Source organism: Belonocnema kinseyi, chromosome 5, assembly GCF_010883055.1.
Source record: "Belonocnema kinseyi isolate 2016_QV_RU_SX_M_011 chromosome 5, B_treatae_v1, whole genome shotgun sequence".
Lineage (NCBI taxonomy): Eukaryota > Metazoa > Arthropoda > Insecta > Hymenoptera > Cynipidae > Belonocnema > Belonocnema kinseyi.
Window position 1 is genome coordinate 34,100,968 of NC_046661.1, and position 13,593 is coordinate 34,114,560.

The following is a 13,593-nucleotide window of genomic DNA, read 5'->3' on the forward strand; positions in this document are numbered from 1 at the left end:
TGTCCAAAGATTTAATAATATATGCCAAGAAACGCACTAGTTTCGACCAGAAAGAGACCAGAAGACCAGAAGAGACAGCAGGAGTCCAAATCAATTTCGAAGTTTTGAAATTCCCGATGCTTAGGCCAAAACTCTTCCAGTTGGCTGAGCCAAGATGGGTCGTGCCACCATAACTTAGATTCGGCGAATTCAGGAGCTAAAAGTCCACGAGAAGCCAGATCGGCAGCATTATCTTTAGTTGAAACATGATTCCAGTTAGCAAACGGTGCTTCAGCTTGAATTGTGGCTACGCGATTCGCAAAAAATGTTTTTCAAGCCGAAGCATGTTTATTCAACCAAGCTAATACAATTAAAGGCCCGGACAGAATAACGAGTGCGCGAGCCAGGCGGACTAACCCCTGAAAGTATGCAATCGCCGCTCAGCGCGGAGCAAACTTTTCGAAGTAAAATAACATTAACAAATATCATTCTTGCAACAAACTTCTAGCGAGGAAGTTGTTCATAATGATTCAAAGTATACGTCTGCAAGGTAGCAAGAATTTCCATACTACATTTTCAAAAATATTGAGAGTTATAGTACCGGCTTCGTTTGTGTTATCGTAGTGTTTTGTTTTGTTTACGTTTCATTAGTACGAATATACGAATACGAGCACAGAAACGATTAAAGTGGAAATGTCTAAAGAAAATATAGAAAAAGGACGTAGTCGTTCTCGAGATGAAAAAGCGTGGGGGACTAATATTGCCAAAAAAAGCTCGGAATGAGGTTAGTGTAACATCAAAACTCCGTGCTCAGCAGCGATTGCATACTTTCAGGGGCTAGTCTGTCCGGCTCGTGCGCTCAAGTCGTTATTCTATCCGGGCCTTCAATTGTAGAATTAGTTCAAAATTGCGATTTTAAGTTTGAAAATTGTGATATAGCTTTAACAGCTGACATCAGCCTCGTAAGCAAAAGTGCACCACATAGTTCCAACCGGGGAATTTATTGCGTTTTTATTGGAGCTACCTTAGTTCGACTTGAAAGCAAAACTATTCTAATTTCACCAGAATCAATAACTAAACGTAACTAAGCTAGTGCGGCATATGCAACATTTAAAGCGACTGAAAACCCATGAATTGAACTGTCAATTACGTTATTTCCTTGTCCTGTTCATCGCGGAATAGACAATATATCCAGCTTGGACAAGTTACCTCCGTACGTGTTCCAGTAGCTCGCAAAATCTTCTGGTAAAGGTTCATCCCATGAAATCGATCTAACCCAAAGCTTCTGCATAAAAATTTTAGCAAGAATCACAACCGGTGACACCCAGCCGAGAGGATCATATAATCGAGCAAAGATAAAACCGAACGTTTCGTTTCAATTGATAAGTCAGGTAATTGAATTTTAAAGCGATAAATATCCAAAAGAGGAAGCCAAGCAATACCGAGAACTTTCAAAGTGTCGCTTTCATCTAAAGGCTTTTCAACGGCAAGTCCATGTTCTTGCTTATCAATGTCCTCAAGTAACGAAAGCGAATTACTAGCCCATTTCCTTAACTTGAAATTACCCTTTACGAGTAGAGCTTCCACATCTTCCCGAATATTAATTATTTCATCTTCCGAGTCAGGCCCAAATAGGCAATCATCAATGTTACTTTGTTGGTTGAGAACAGCTAAACCTTTAGGATGATGAGACCCTTCATCTTTAACCAACTGTCGAAGGACTCGCAATACAAGAAATAGTGCAGCCGCTGTACAGTAAGTCACGGTATTTAAACGAAATTTAACGATTTTTGATTCACATTCCGGAGTCCAAAGAATTCTTTGATAATCACGATCTCTTTCGTCAATTAAAATTTGTCTATACATTTTAGCGATATCCGCTGCGCACACAAATTTAAAAGTTCGCCATTGCAAAACAACTTCGAACAAGTTAGTTTGCAATTTAGGCCCAACGTGCATATGATCGTTTAATGATGTAAAATTCGACGTCAGTCGAGAGGCATTAAAAACGCCGCTAACCGCTGTAGTGCTCGATGCTCTGATCACAGGATGATGTGTTAAATAAACAACTTGGGATGAATCGAGTGGTGGGCCTGAAACCCTTAACATGTGTCCCAGATTCTCATAATCTTTCAGAAATTTATCATATTGTTGAAAAAGGTCTAAATTTGCATTAAACCGCTTTAAAAGAGAAGATAAAGCTTTCTCTGCTGTCTTCCGAGACAAACCAATGTTAATCGGGGGGCTGGATTTGAAGGGATACCGAACTACATATTGACCTTCAAGAGTTCGCGAATAAGTAGACTGGAAAAGTAATTCGAATTCTTCTTCGGCTTTAGTCAATAGCGATGTTATGGGAACTGCATTGAGACTCCAAAAATTTTCCAGAGATTCATTAAAAATATTTAAATCTTCATTCAGAATACAATGATGCATGATAGCATTGCTCGAAATTCTCTCCAGAGAGAATCCAGCCGAAAGCTGTATTCTGTGCTGCGGGATCATAAGAACGACCTTTCCTAAGCCCGTCACAAAGTACCGAACCGTAAAGCTCAGCGCCGACAATGATGTGTATTGGTTGTGACCCTGTAGGATCATCACCCGCCAAATTGAGATTCATCAAATGTGGCTTTGACAACACATCTTCAGAAAATGTGGACAAGTTATTTGTTAGATGTCCAAGTTGACCCTTTCATTGCTGATGCTGAAAAAAGTTATTGTAACTCCGCATTAACAAGAGCACGTGGATTTTCAAAACGACTTTTCAATTGATCCCATGCTGTCTCAAAATTATTTTAGGTTAATGGTATATTTTTTATCAATGAATTAGCTTCTCCTTTGTCTGAGTATTTTAAATAATGTAATTTTTGTACATTATCGAAAGCACGGCTTTGAGTAATAAGCGAAGTAAAATAGTTGCGGTATGTTGCCCAATCTGTTGTCTTACCTGAAATTTTCGGAAGAGGAATCGAAGGTAACGATGACAGTTGACGAGGTTGAGTTGTAGAAGGAACTTCATCATTACCCTGAGAAGAATTCATTGATGCAGCCTTGTTGTCATCTAACGATTGCAATTGAATCGTAACTGCTTCGTTGAACTCGAAGAACGTATCTTCGGCAGCTCCAAATTCCTTATCGACAAAATATCCACTTTCTTCGTAGAAGTTCTTTAAATTCAGTATTTAAGATCCAGGCATTAGGCATAATCACCACACTTGCGATACAAGATGCAAACGATTTCGCAACACTTTTAAATTTGGGTGTTCAGCATCCAACTGCATAAGTGATTCATAGTGGAGATTTAATGATTCAAAATTTTGCCCCCGACGTACAATGAGACCTTGAAGCGAAAGAAACTGCGTTTGATCGTCAACCGAATTATTTCCATTTGACATCTTGATTGAATATTTTGTAAACTGACGATCAATAAATAATTGTTAGAATGAACCACTTTTAAATCAAACAAAAGACTGAAACCAAAATTATTTCGAAAAAATTTCAAAAGCTTTAGACGTGAATTATACCGGTTGCAACTTTTCAAACAATTGCATCAAAGTCTCAGAACAAAAAAAACATGGCTGTCCATTTCAGCGAATTGTCGCAACTGCGCAATTTCGTAATAATACATACCAGTTCAATAAATGCACTATTTGCACTTAATACGTGCCGACAGATTCTGGCAGGATCGCCAAATGTTCAAAATTGAGGAAATCAACCAAAATTTCAGTCCAAACATCAAAAGGTTTTAGGATCTACAAATGCTGATGAGCATTCTGTTCGGCGCGTTATAGATTACATAGAATAATAACACCATAGTTATCTTGAAAAGAAAGCAATATAAATGTAGTTTTATTACACTATAAGTTACAACTTTCAAATACAACGATTTATATTTACAATGGAGTCAAACATCCAAACGATTTTAGCTGTTGACCGATAAGCGAACTTAGTGGGTTTTTTTTTACATGAAAGCCGTTCGATGATCAAAGTGGACATGAGTTATCTAACCTAGAAATCTCCACACATATTCACATACACATTACTTGAAACTCAGCGCTCTCTAGTGGTTTAGTTTCGACGGGCGAAATTCGATCTAAATTTAAAACTAAATCAACTCCACACACACACACCCTGCGTTATATGGTTTAAAATGCTTATTTTCGTATATTTTTGAACTTTATAAATGCTATAAATCTGGTCATTTTTGGTTTTATGAAAAAGTCGTCAGGATAAATTTTTCCAATTTTTTGCATGCTACGAATATCCGCACAAAGAATTTTCAAATCTTCAAAAAAAGTGATCTGAAAACTATTCAAAATGCGCTCACTTTTTGAATTTTCATCTTAAATGGCTGGCTAACGAACTTGACCTTTGGTTTAGAACACTAAAAGAGTTTAGCAAGGCCAATCTCAAAGATAATTTTTTCAAAAGTTGTCGTGCAATTTTTTTTTAAATCCGACATGCAAGACGAAAAATAAATTAAAAGTCAAAAGTTGTGATGAGAATGTGCCTACGCAGCGGGCGGATTTTTTTACTGCTAATTATGTGTTTCACGATTAAAACAAAAACTTCGCATTCCATTCAAAAGTGATTGATAACGAAGTGGATGTTTTTCAAATGCACCATTTTTTTGCTCATCTTTTTCCGTATTTTGCACAGTTCGAACGTAAATTTCAAGAAAATTCCAAAACTTGTTATGATAATTTTATAGGACATTCAAAAGTTAACATTTTTCTTCTTTTGACTTTTTTTCATATCGTGCGGACAGAGAATTTTTAAATTTTGAAATGAAGCGTCTGAAAAATATTCAAAATTCACTCACATTTTGAATTTTTATTTAAAAGTCTAGCTAACGAACTTGGCCTTTAATTTAGGACACTAAAATAGTGTTGCAAAGGCCAATCTAATAGATTAATTTTTTCAAAAGTTATCGTGCGTCAATTAACTGCATTTGAAATTTGAGGGTACTTTTTTCCTTGCTAATTGAATGAGAAACTTTGAGTGCTTTGGGCCACCTGTTTATATTAACCGATTTCGCTCAAATTTCGTGCAGATAATTTTTTTGACTATTCAAAAAAACTATGGAGGAGGGGGGGGGGGAAGAATAAGAAGAACCTAAAGTCGAAAAATAAGGATCACCCTATTGTCCATATTTCTTTCTTCTGTGAAAAATCGTGGCTATAGAGCAATAGACCATTGCTACGTTTATTGCAAGTGCTTGACACTCTGAGACTCTGAGAGAGATAAATTTAGGATCGGGGAAATCCAGGAACAATTTATTGCGTTTCAGAAATTTTAAATATTACACTTTATACTCCATCTATTGCCATTTATTCATTGTTATGTTGCTTTGTTGTGTTAAAAGTTTGATTTCATTCTATCTTCAAATTAAATTCTCAATATTGTGCAAATGGCTCTTTTAATACTAACTGGAAACATTTTCTCTGCCAGAAATAAGTGGTGTGCCACCGCTAGGCCCTGCCAGGCCTTCAAACACTTCCAAAGTAACCCAGTAGGCACAAAATTTGGCGACGTCTTTGCGACATCGTTACGATATCTTTACGACAACTTTACGACAACTTTACGACAACTTTGCGACATCCTATGTCCATGTCTTTTAGGTGTCTTTGCGATATCGTAAATAAGTCGTATGATCTGACGATGTCTTTACGATATCGCAAAGACACCGGAGCGACATGGACATAGGATGTCGTAAAGATGTCGTATATACTGCTCCTCTGGCTTTGATGCTAAAGAAGTGAAGCAAAAATAGTAGCTTAGTGAATGAATTGTAATTTTCAAGATTAAAATATTGTACATTAATGAGCCTGAACCCGTTATACAAGAATATTTTGTACAGCTTACAGACCTAAAAATCTCATAAACAGTACGGAAATTTGACTGGTTTTGACGACAGTGAACTTTGGAGCATAGTTTTTTATTTAAAAAACAATCGGAAAAATCGAAAAAAATGTGGGCATTAATTAATCACTGCATCCGAACGCCGGCTATATAAAACCGGTTCTGGCCCATACATACAGGCATACATGCAGATATACAGACAGGCAGACATACAAATTCGTAAAAACCTGTTTTTCGGATTCAGGGGGGTCTCAAAACGTGGGCATTTGACAAAAACTGGGGGTGGGGGCGGTGGTCAAATTTAACAAAAATCTAATACCTTCTCTGATGAGATTGTTAAAACATGACGGACCTGAAATGGCCCTATGAAGCGAGGGCTTGTAGATCAAAAAATCGTTATTTCGTGTTTTTAGAGTTTTGTTGTAGTCTTTAATGAACTTTTGTGGCTTGAATTCAATGTATTTTTTTCGAGATCTATAACATGCGCTTATTATTTTTCCAAGAAAGTGTGAGTTTCAGTGAGATAATAGCAAAAAACCGGTTTATTTTGTATAATTTCAGGTTAGGTCCTGTTTTTGGCCATTATCAGCAGGCTTTGGGGTTCAAAAAAATACTCTATGTAGGCATAGTATTTTTTTAAGACATAATGGCCATAAACAGGTTCATAGTCATCAATTTGGTTAATTATCTTCTGAATAAATAAGAATAATTTTCCTAATATTATAAGTACATTGATGAACATCAGCCTGCACCATTCCCCTATCATTTTCCACTTTTATCTTAGGAGCTCCATTCTTCCCCTGCGGAAATTGCCTTATTTTAGCTTATTAAAAAAGGCCCGAATCAGGTCCGGCTCAGAATGCCTGTTTGATAAATTTACGTAACAGCCCTGATCAGGTCCGTTTACGGTCCAAATAGCCTTTTCTAATTATTAAGTTAGGCAGTCTGAATTATACCGTACTTACGGAAACTTTACAGTCCTGACAGGATACGGATAACAACACCGCTGTTAAAGATGAGGCGTACTTAAAAAGGGTCCCAAGTTAAGGAACCAGAAACCCACCGTAGTTATACCTTATGTGATGCCTATCAAGTGCAAACGCGTTCAAATTTAATACTTTTTATAAAAAATGGATCGTGAAAAAATGAAAAAAAAATTTGAGTAGACTTTGATCGAAAAAACGACGAGTTTTTCCTTTTTAAAAAACTTTTTAAAATCTTTAATTATTATGAAAATGTCAAATTTTTGAAAATAAAAGAAGAAAAATTATTATTACTTGTAATTTTGATTAATAGTGAAGAAAATAATAATATACCGAATAATAATGTGAATAATGATTTTCTGTGATTATTTTTCGTAAACAGAAATTTAAATTTGCGCGGTATCGCGTGACGCGCAATCTGGCGCTCCGTTGGTGTTTGCGCGTATTTCGTACGGTCTTTTGTTTTCTCGTCGGTTAATATGTGAATGTCAACAGTGTCGAGACGTGTGCGTTTTTTCATTTATAGCCTATATAATTAGTGTACTAAGTGACCTAAGGTGAGAATAGCATATATTTTACATTTTTTATTAATTAATCTGTGTTGGAAACAATACATTTCCATAAAACTATCTCTTTTGTAGTAGCTTTTCGAATGCTTAATTTTTAGGTTAGTTAAAATAATGATTATTATGTTTATCTGCTTTTTCAATAATGTTTTTGTAAAATTGAGTATTTTCTATTTAAAATGATTTTATTCATGGTTTATAAGTACTAGCAAAACAACATGTGCGCGATTTTTTCCTTCTTATAAGTTCGATCAAGTCATTCAAAAGCCAATTAGGTTTGCAAAAAGAATGTATGCGGGCAGGAAAAGGGCGGTTATTTTGCCTATTCCTGATAAAATGTATTTAATTATTTAAATCACAACTAGATTTTTAGTGGCTTTTCCTACTGAAGCCCAGAAATTATTATATTCGTATTAAAAAATAATAATTTAAGGAATTTGATAGCAAATATACACGGCCCGGAGAAGGGCCTTACTTATTTTTAAGGCACAGAAAAGGTTACCTGATACGGACCGTCTAAGGTTGGCTACACATGACCCTTCTCATTTCTAGCGTGACGAAACAACATGAGGCCTGATAGGATTTCCGTATCCGGGCCTTAAATAAAATAAGGCAACCTCACCAGGACCTGGTAGTGTCCTCATTTATATTTCTACATGGGTTACAGGATTTTTTTTCGCGATCATTTATAGCGTGTGAATTTAAATGCTGGTTGCCATTAGCATCTGCTAATGCCTTTTCACGTAACAAAATGTATTATAAATAACACAACTTACTGTGACGCCTGGGCTACTGATAACTCAGCTCCACCAAAGTGATTAATTATATTCAAAGAACATCTTACAATAATATAGATTCTTTCATATTTTGTTGAAGTTTATATTCCCGTGAGACATCGAGTAAGTATATAATATTAGAAACAACTATATCGCATTCCGCGCTCGAGAAAATGTTATTGGTTGAAGTGTGCTACGACTAATTTTATTTGGTTTACATTGTATTTGCCTTCAAGTTTTAAATAAAATCTAACTTGAAAAAAAGTTCATGAATTATGGGAGTCTGCATAAATAAGGCAATCCTCAAGATGAATTCTCATCATCTTCTTTCCCCTTTAATCGATTTCAAGTTGCTCTGGATGTGAACCGATTCTGCAGAATTATTAAAATTGCGCCCAATTTTCGAATTGTAACGCTAACATATTAGTATCAATTCCCACGGAGAAAAATATATCGCACAATGATATCGCAAATCGTCTGTATTGAATTAAAGCGTAATATGATAACGTGCAAGCAGCTTCCGGAGCTTTTTAGGATATTTTAATGCACAATCATCGCTTGGCCACTACTGGAACCCTCGTATACATAATATAATAAAATAATAATATAATGTAGAATCTTGCAATGTACGATATCACGATTTTACGCTACTATAATTTGGTGATTACGATATATAGCGCAGAAATTACAGTATATATTGCAATTCTTGCGATATCGTTTTCTTCTTGAAAGTGGAGAAGCATTGAACTATTGATCGAGCAACATTTTTTGTCAGTTACAATAAAATTGATATTTATTCCTTACTATTTTTCGAGACAGTAGTAAATACCAGGCACTTTTGATTTGTATATCAATTTACAATTTTACATATTTAAATACTCTTTTAGATTGCTATAAACAACAGATATGCGTATGCACTGTACGAGGTGTGTTCAAAAAATAAGGTGACTTTATGGTTTTCTCAAAAAATATTCATTTATTCCTCAATATTTATGTTGTCCCCTTCAAAGTAATCCCCCTCAGATATAATACACTTGTGCAAACGCTTTTTCCAATCATTGAAGCACTTCTGATAATCGTTTTGTGGTATAGCCTTGAGTTCTTTCAGCGATGCAGTTTTTATCTCCTCAATCGTTGAAAATCGATGTCCTTTCATGGGTCTTTTCAGTTTTCGGAAAAGAAAAGTCACTGGGGGCCAAATCCTGTGAATATGGAGGCTGAGGCATGACTGTGGTGTTGTTTTTGGTCAGAAAATCTTTCACAAGCTATGGGTCTTTTGATCAAAATTAAGCAGTTTTGGAACAAATTTCGCTGACACACTTGTCATGCCCAAAAAATCCGAAAAGATAGCATGGCATGAGCTAGCCGATATGCCAACATCTTCAACAACTTCTCTAATGGTAATTCGGCGATTTTTCAACACCATTTCTTCCACTGCTTGAACATTTTCATCTGTTATTGACGTGCTGGGACGTCCAGGGCGAGGTTCGTCTTCGACATCCTCTCGGCCTTCTTGGAACAGCTTGTACCACTTATACATATTTTTCTTACTTAGAGTAGACTCACCGTATGCAACTGTCAACATTTCAAGATTTTCAGAGCACTGGATTCCATTTTTCACACAAAATTTAATGCAAACTCTTTGCTCCATTTTTTTCGAAAGAAGAAAATCGCCGAGCACACTAAACCCTTCTAACCCTTTACGCCTCTGCCAGAAAAGCAACACGAGCTATATAGTCAAAACTGTGAACATATGATCGTGACGAGTATATCAACACAACAAAAAAAAAATTAAAACTTGAATGTACGTAGCCCGCGAAAATTGAAAAGTCACCTTACTTTTTGAACACACCTCGTGAATTGCTCAAATGGTGTGCTCCTCACAGAAACAAAACGGCCTCCACTTAAAGTTTCGTCACTAAAATCTCCCTAATTATTAATTTGACATCATTTTTATATTTCACGTTTGGGTGAATCTTAAATCTGAGAAATTGAGAATTATACCGTTCCTACATAAAAAATATGTCGTTGAGCGGGCACATTCTCGTTGGGCTCTGCCTATCGTCAATACTATAAATTAAATCGAAAACTGTGATTTAAACTTCTTAGGGATTACAGCCATAAATTGTTACTAAAAATTTTTTCGCTTTGTTTCTAAAGAAGGTTCTCAAAGCACCTACGGGTTTGACGATTACATTCTCAGTACGAAACTCGCGCTTCTCGCGCTCGATAACTTGTGTCCAATTGAAAAACTTCATCAAGAGCATGGTTTTGGTGCCCCTGCTCGGATGTGGTTCATATTGCAGGGATAAGTGGCTCCCCAAATGACATAAATCTATCCCCACTTAACTCGAAAAAAAATTTCTTCCACTAAAATTATAAAAAAATTTCGAAAAATCAAAAAATTAAATTTTCTCGAAAACATATTAACCGATCTTGATGGTTCAAATATGTGTTGTAGAGAGTACTGAGCAAGTTCAGAAAAAATACAAGAACCAATTCTGTTGAATATACGGGGATGATAAAAATTATTGTAATTTTTAAATCATTTTTTCGGTAGGAAGTACTTTTGGAACACCAATCATTTTTTTCCTATATCATGCTCATATTCAAGTATTCGACATCTATATATTTTTGCGGAAATTATCGTAACGGTACTTCATATTTAAAAAAAATAAAAACCAGATGTTTGGCCTCTCATATGTATGCAATTACATAAGAATGAGGGGCCAACTTTATGTTCAGCTCATGACGCAATAAGTTATCCGCATAGGTGTAATATAAACTAGATGCAACGGCATCATTCGATTAGAAATAATATTTCTCGTGAATTCCCTAGTCACAGTGTCAATTGATTATTAGGAGATAGAAAAATACTTCTCTTTGGTTACTGCTGACATTCGCCAAACTAATTTCATGTTTGTCCAGGATGCACCACGTTGAGGTCGTCAGTCAGATTAGCATCCTATTAATCCTATTAAGGGACTCATCATTGTCCTTAAAAAGACCACTACCGATTTTAGGGTTGTGGTATTTCATATTTCACACGTGACCTAGTGGAATTCCTATGCGCATTAAGGGGATTTTATATTTTACCAGTTTTAGGTTTCTCCGGCTTTATTTTTAGAATAATAAATATTTTGTCTTAAAAATTTGGGAAATGATAGCGCAGATACTGAAGGACGTCCCCACACACTTTTTTGTGGGTTAATTCAAAAAAGTTTTAATTTAGAACAATGTGATTAATTTGCATAGCGCTTAGGAATTAGTATCGATTTTTTCAGTGTTAGATTTCCCCGGCTTTTTTCCTAGGATAAGAAATCTTTTGTCGTCAATATCTGGGAAATGATAGCGAACATGCTAACGGACGTCCCCGCACACTTTTTTGTTTTTATTTTGCAACAAAATTTTGATTTTGCTAACAACGTGTGTATATTTCGAGGTTATGTGTGTTACAATTCTCCTCAGCGTTACTTCCAAACTACACAATATTTTTGGCCGAAAACTTTCGACTTGCAAATAAACATAGTAAATTATCTTCCGAAACCAATCTTGTTTGCAGGCAATTAAAAAAGTTTATTCCATCGATAATTTTGCACAATAAATTTTTTTTGTTATTATCCCTCAAAAAAGAGTCCCGGGACGTCCGTTATGATATTTTATAGCATCTCCGAATTCAGTTTTTAAAAATTTTCATTTTTGTGGATAAAAAGCTGGGGGAACTGTACCCAATTGACACACGACGAAATATCACATGCCTTTAAACTTAAACTTTTAACGGAAATCACATAGGATGTCTTCATGTTGTCTTTATGGCGACTTTATGATATCTCCGTATAATTTACAAATTTATGATAAAACAATTTTTCCACTTTTAGAACAGTTTCTGGCTTACTCTAGAGAATGTTTTTGGCTTCGTTCACATTTTCGCAACAAAACTTAGAGAAATCTCATAGCCGAAATATTTCTAAGTTGAACTTTAAAAAATAAATTTTAAAAATTAAGGCTCAATCAGTTTTTTGTAAAATTTCAGAGCATTTAAGCATTCAACTCTTGTGAGAGAAAAATATAGAAATAATTTGAATTTGGGTTGATTTCGAATAATGATAATCTTATACAAGACGCTTCAAAAATGTCCTAGGGACATCCTTACGACATTGTCCCCTAGATGTCCTTTCAAGACATCCTTAAGACGGCGAAATATCAGACATAGGACCTTTTAAAGACATTCTTAAGCCGGACTGATAACATCTTTAAGATATACTTTATGGGACTAGATTAGAACGTCCTTATTACGACCTCATGACGTCATTTGTAAAATCCTGAAGTCGTCCACAAAAAGACGTCTTTAGGATGACTTTAAGCCAAGTGTGCCCACTGAAGAGATACCAACAATTTACATATCGAGGCGTCCTAACGGTAGAATGATAATGCACGCGACACGACTTGATGGTACTTAACCAAAATTAAAAACAATACAAAGCTAACCGAGAAGTTAGCGCTAGAAAGTCTTGCTCGTGGAATTGAGCAAGATGAGGCTAGAAGTTGTCCAAAACTAAAAGGTTTTCGCTCGCTTCATCAAATCATGAAAGTTCTATCCTGGGCGAGCAAAGCACTCTAATGTTTTGATGGAGCGAGCGAGCATCTTTTAGTTTTGGCCATTTTCTAGTTTCATCTTGTTCAATTCCGAGAGCTAAAGCTTTCTAGCGCTAACTTCTTGGTTAGCTTTTTATTGTTTATATTTTTGGTTAAGTATCATCTAATCGATCACGTACGTTGGCATCCTATCGTTAGGACGCCTCCATACATACACTTCATATGCACAAAACATATGTATATTATTTTAAAGATGAAATCCTATGGGATTTATTCACAAAACAGAATATTCATTCTGCCATTGAAGAAAACAGGGCAACGACTAATCCGTAGCTTCAAAATAATATACATATGTTTTGTGCGTATGAAGTGTATATATGTAATTTGTTGGATATCGTGTGTGTACTCGTATTTAGTGTATATATGTTTTGTTAAATTATTAATACAGGATGTATATAGTTTCACGTAGTGTAAATAAAGTAAGAAATGCTAATCTGACTGACGACCATCACGTGGTGCATCTTGGACAAACATGAAATAAGTTTGAAGAATATCAGCAGTAAACGAGGAGAAATATTTTTTTATCTACTTATGATCAATTGACACTGTGACTGGGAAATTCACGATAAAATGTGTTATCAATTGAATGATGATCTTACATCTGGTTTATATTACACCATTGTGGATAACTTTTTGCGTCATGAGCTAAACATAAAGTTTGCCCCTCATGGTTATGTACAGTCTGTCAAGTTAAAGCGTGGGTGGCTTTACTCGCAGTCGGTAAGGTGTATCGACATGATTTTGGTGTCAAAATATTAAGAAGAGCTCCCT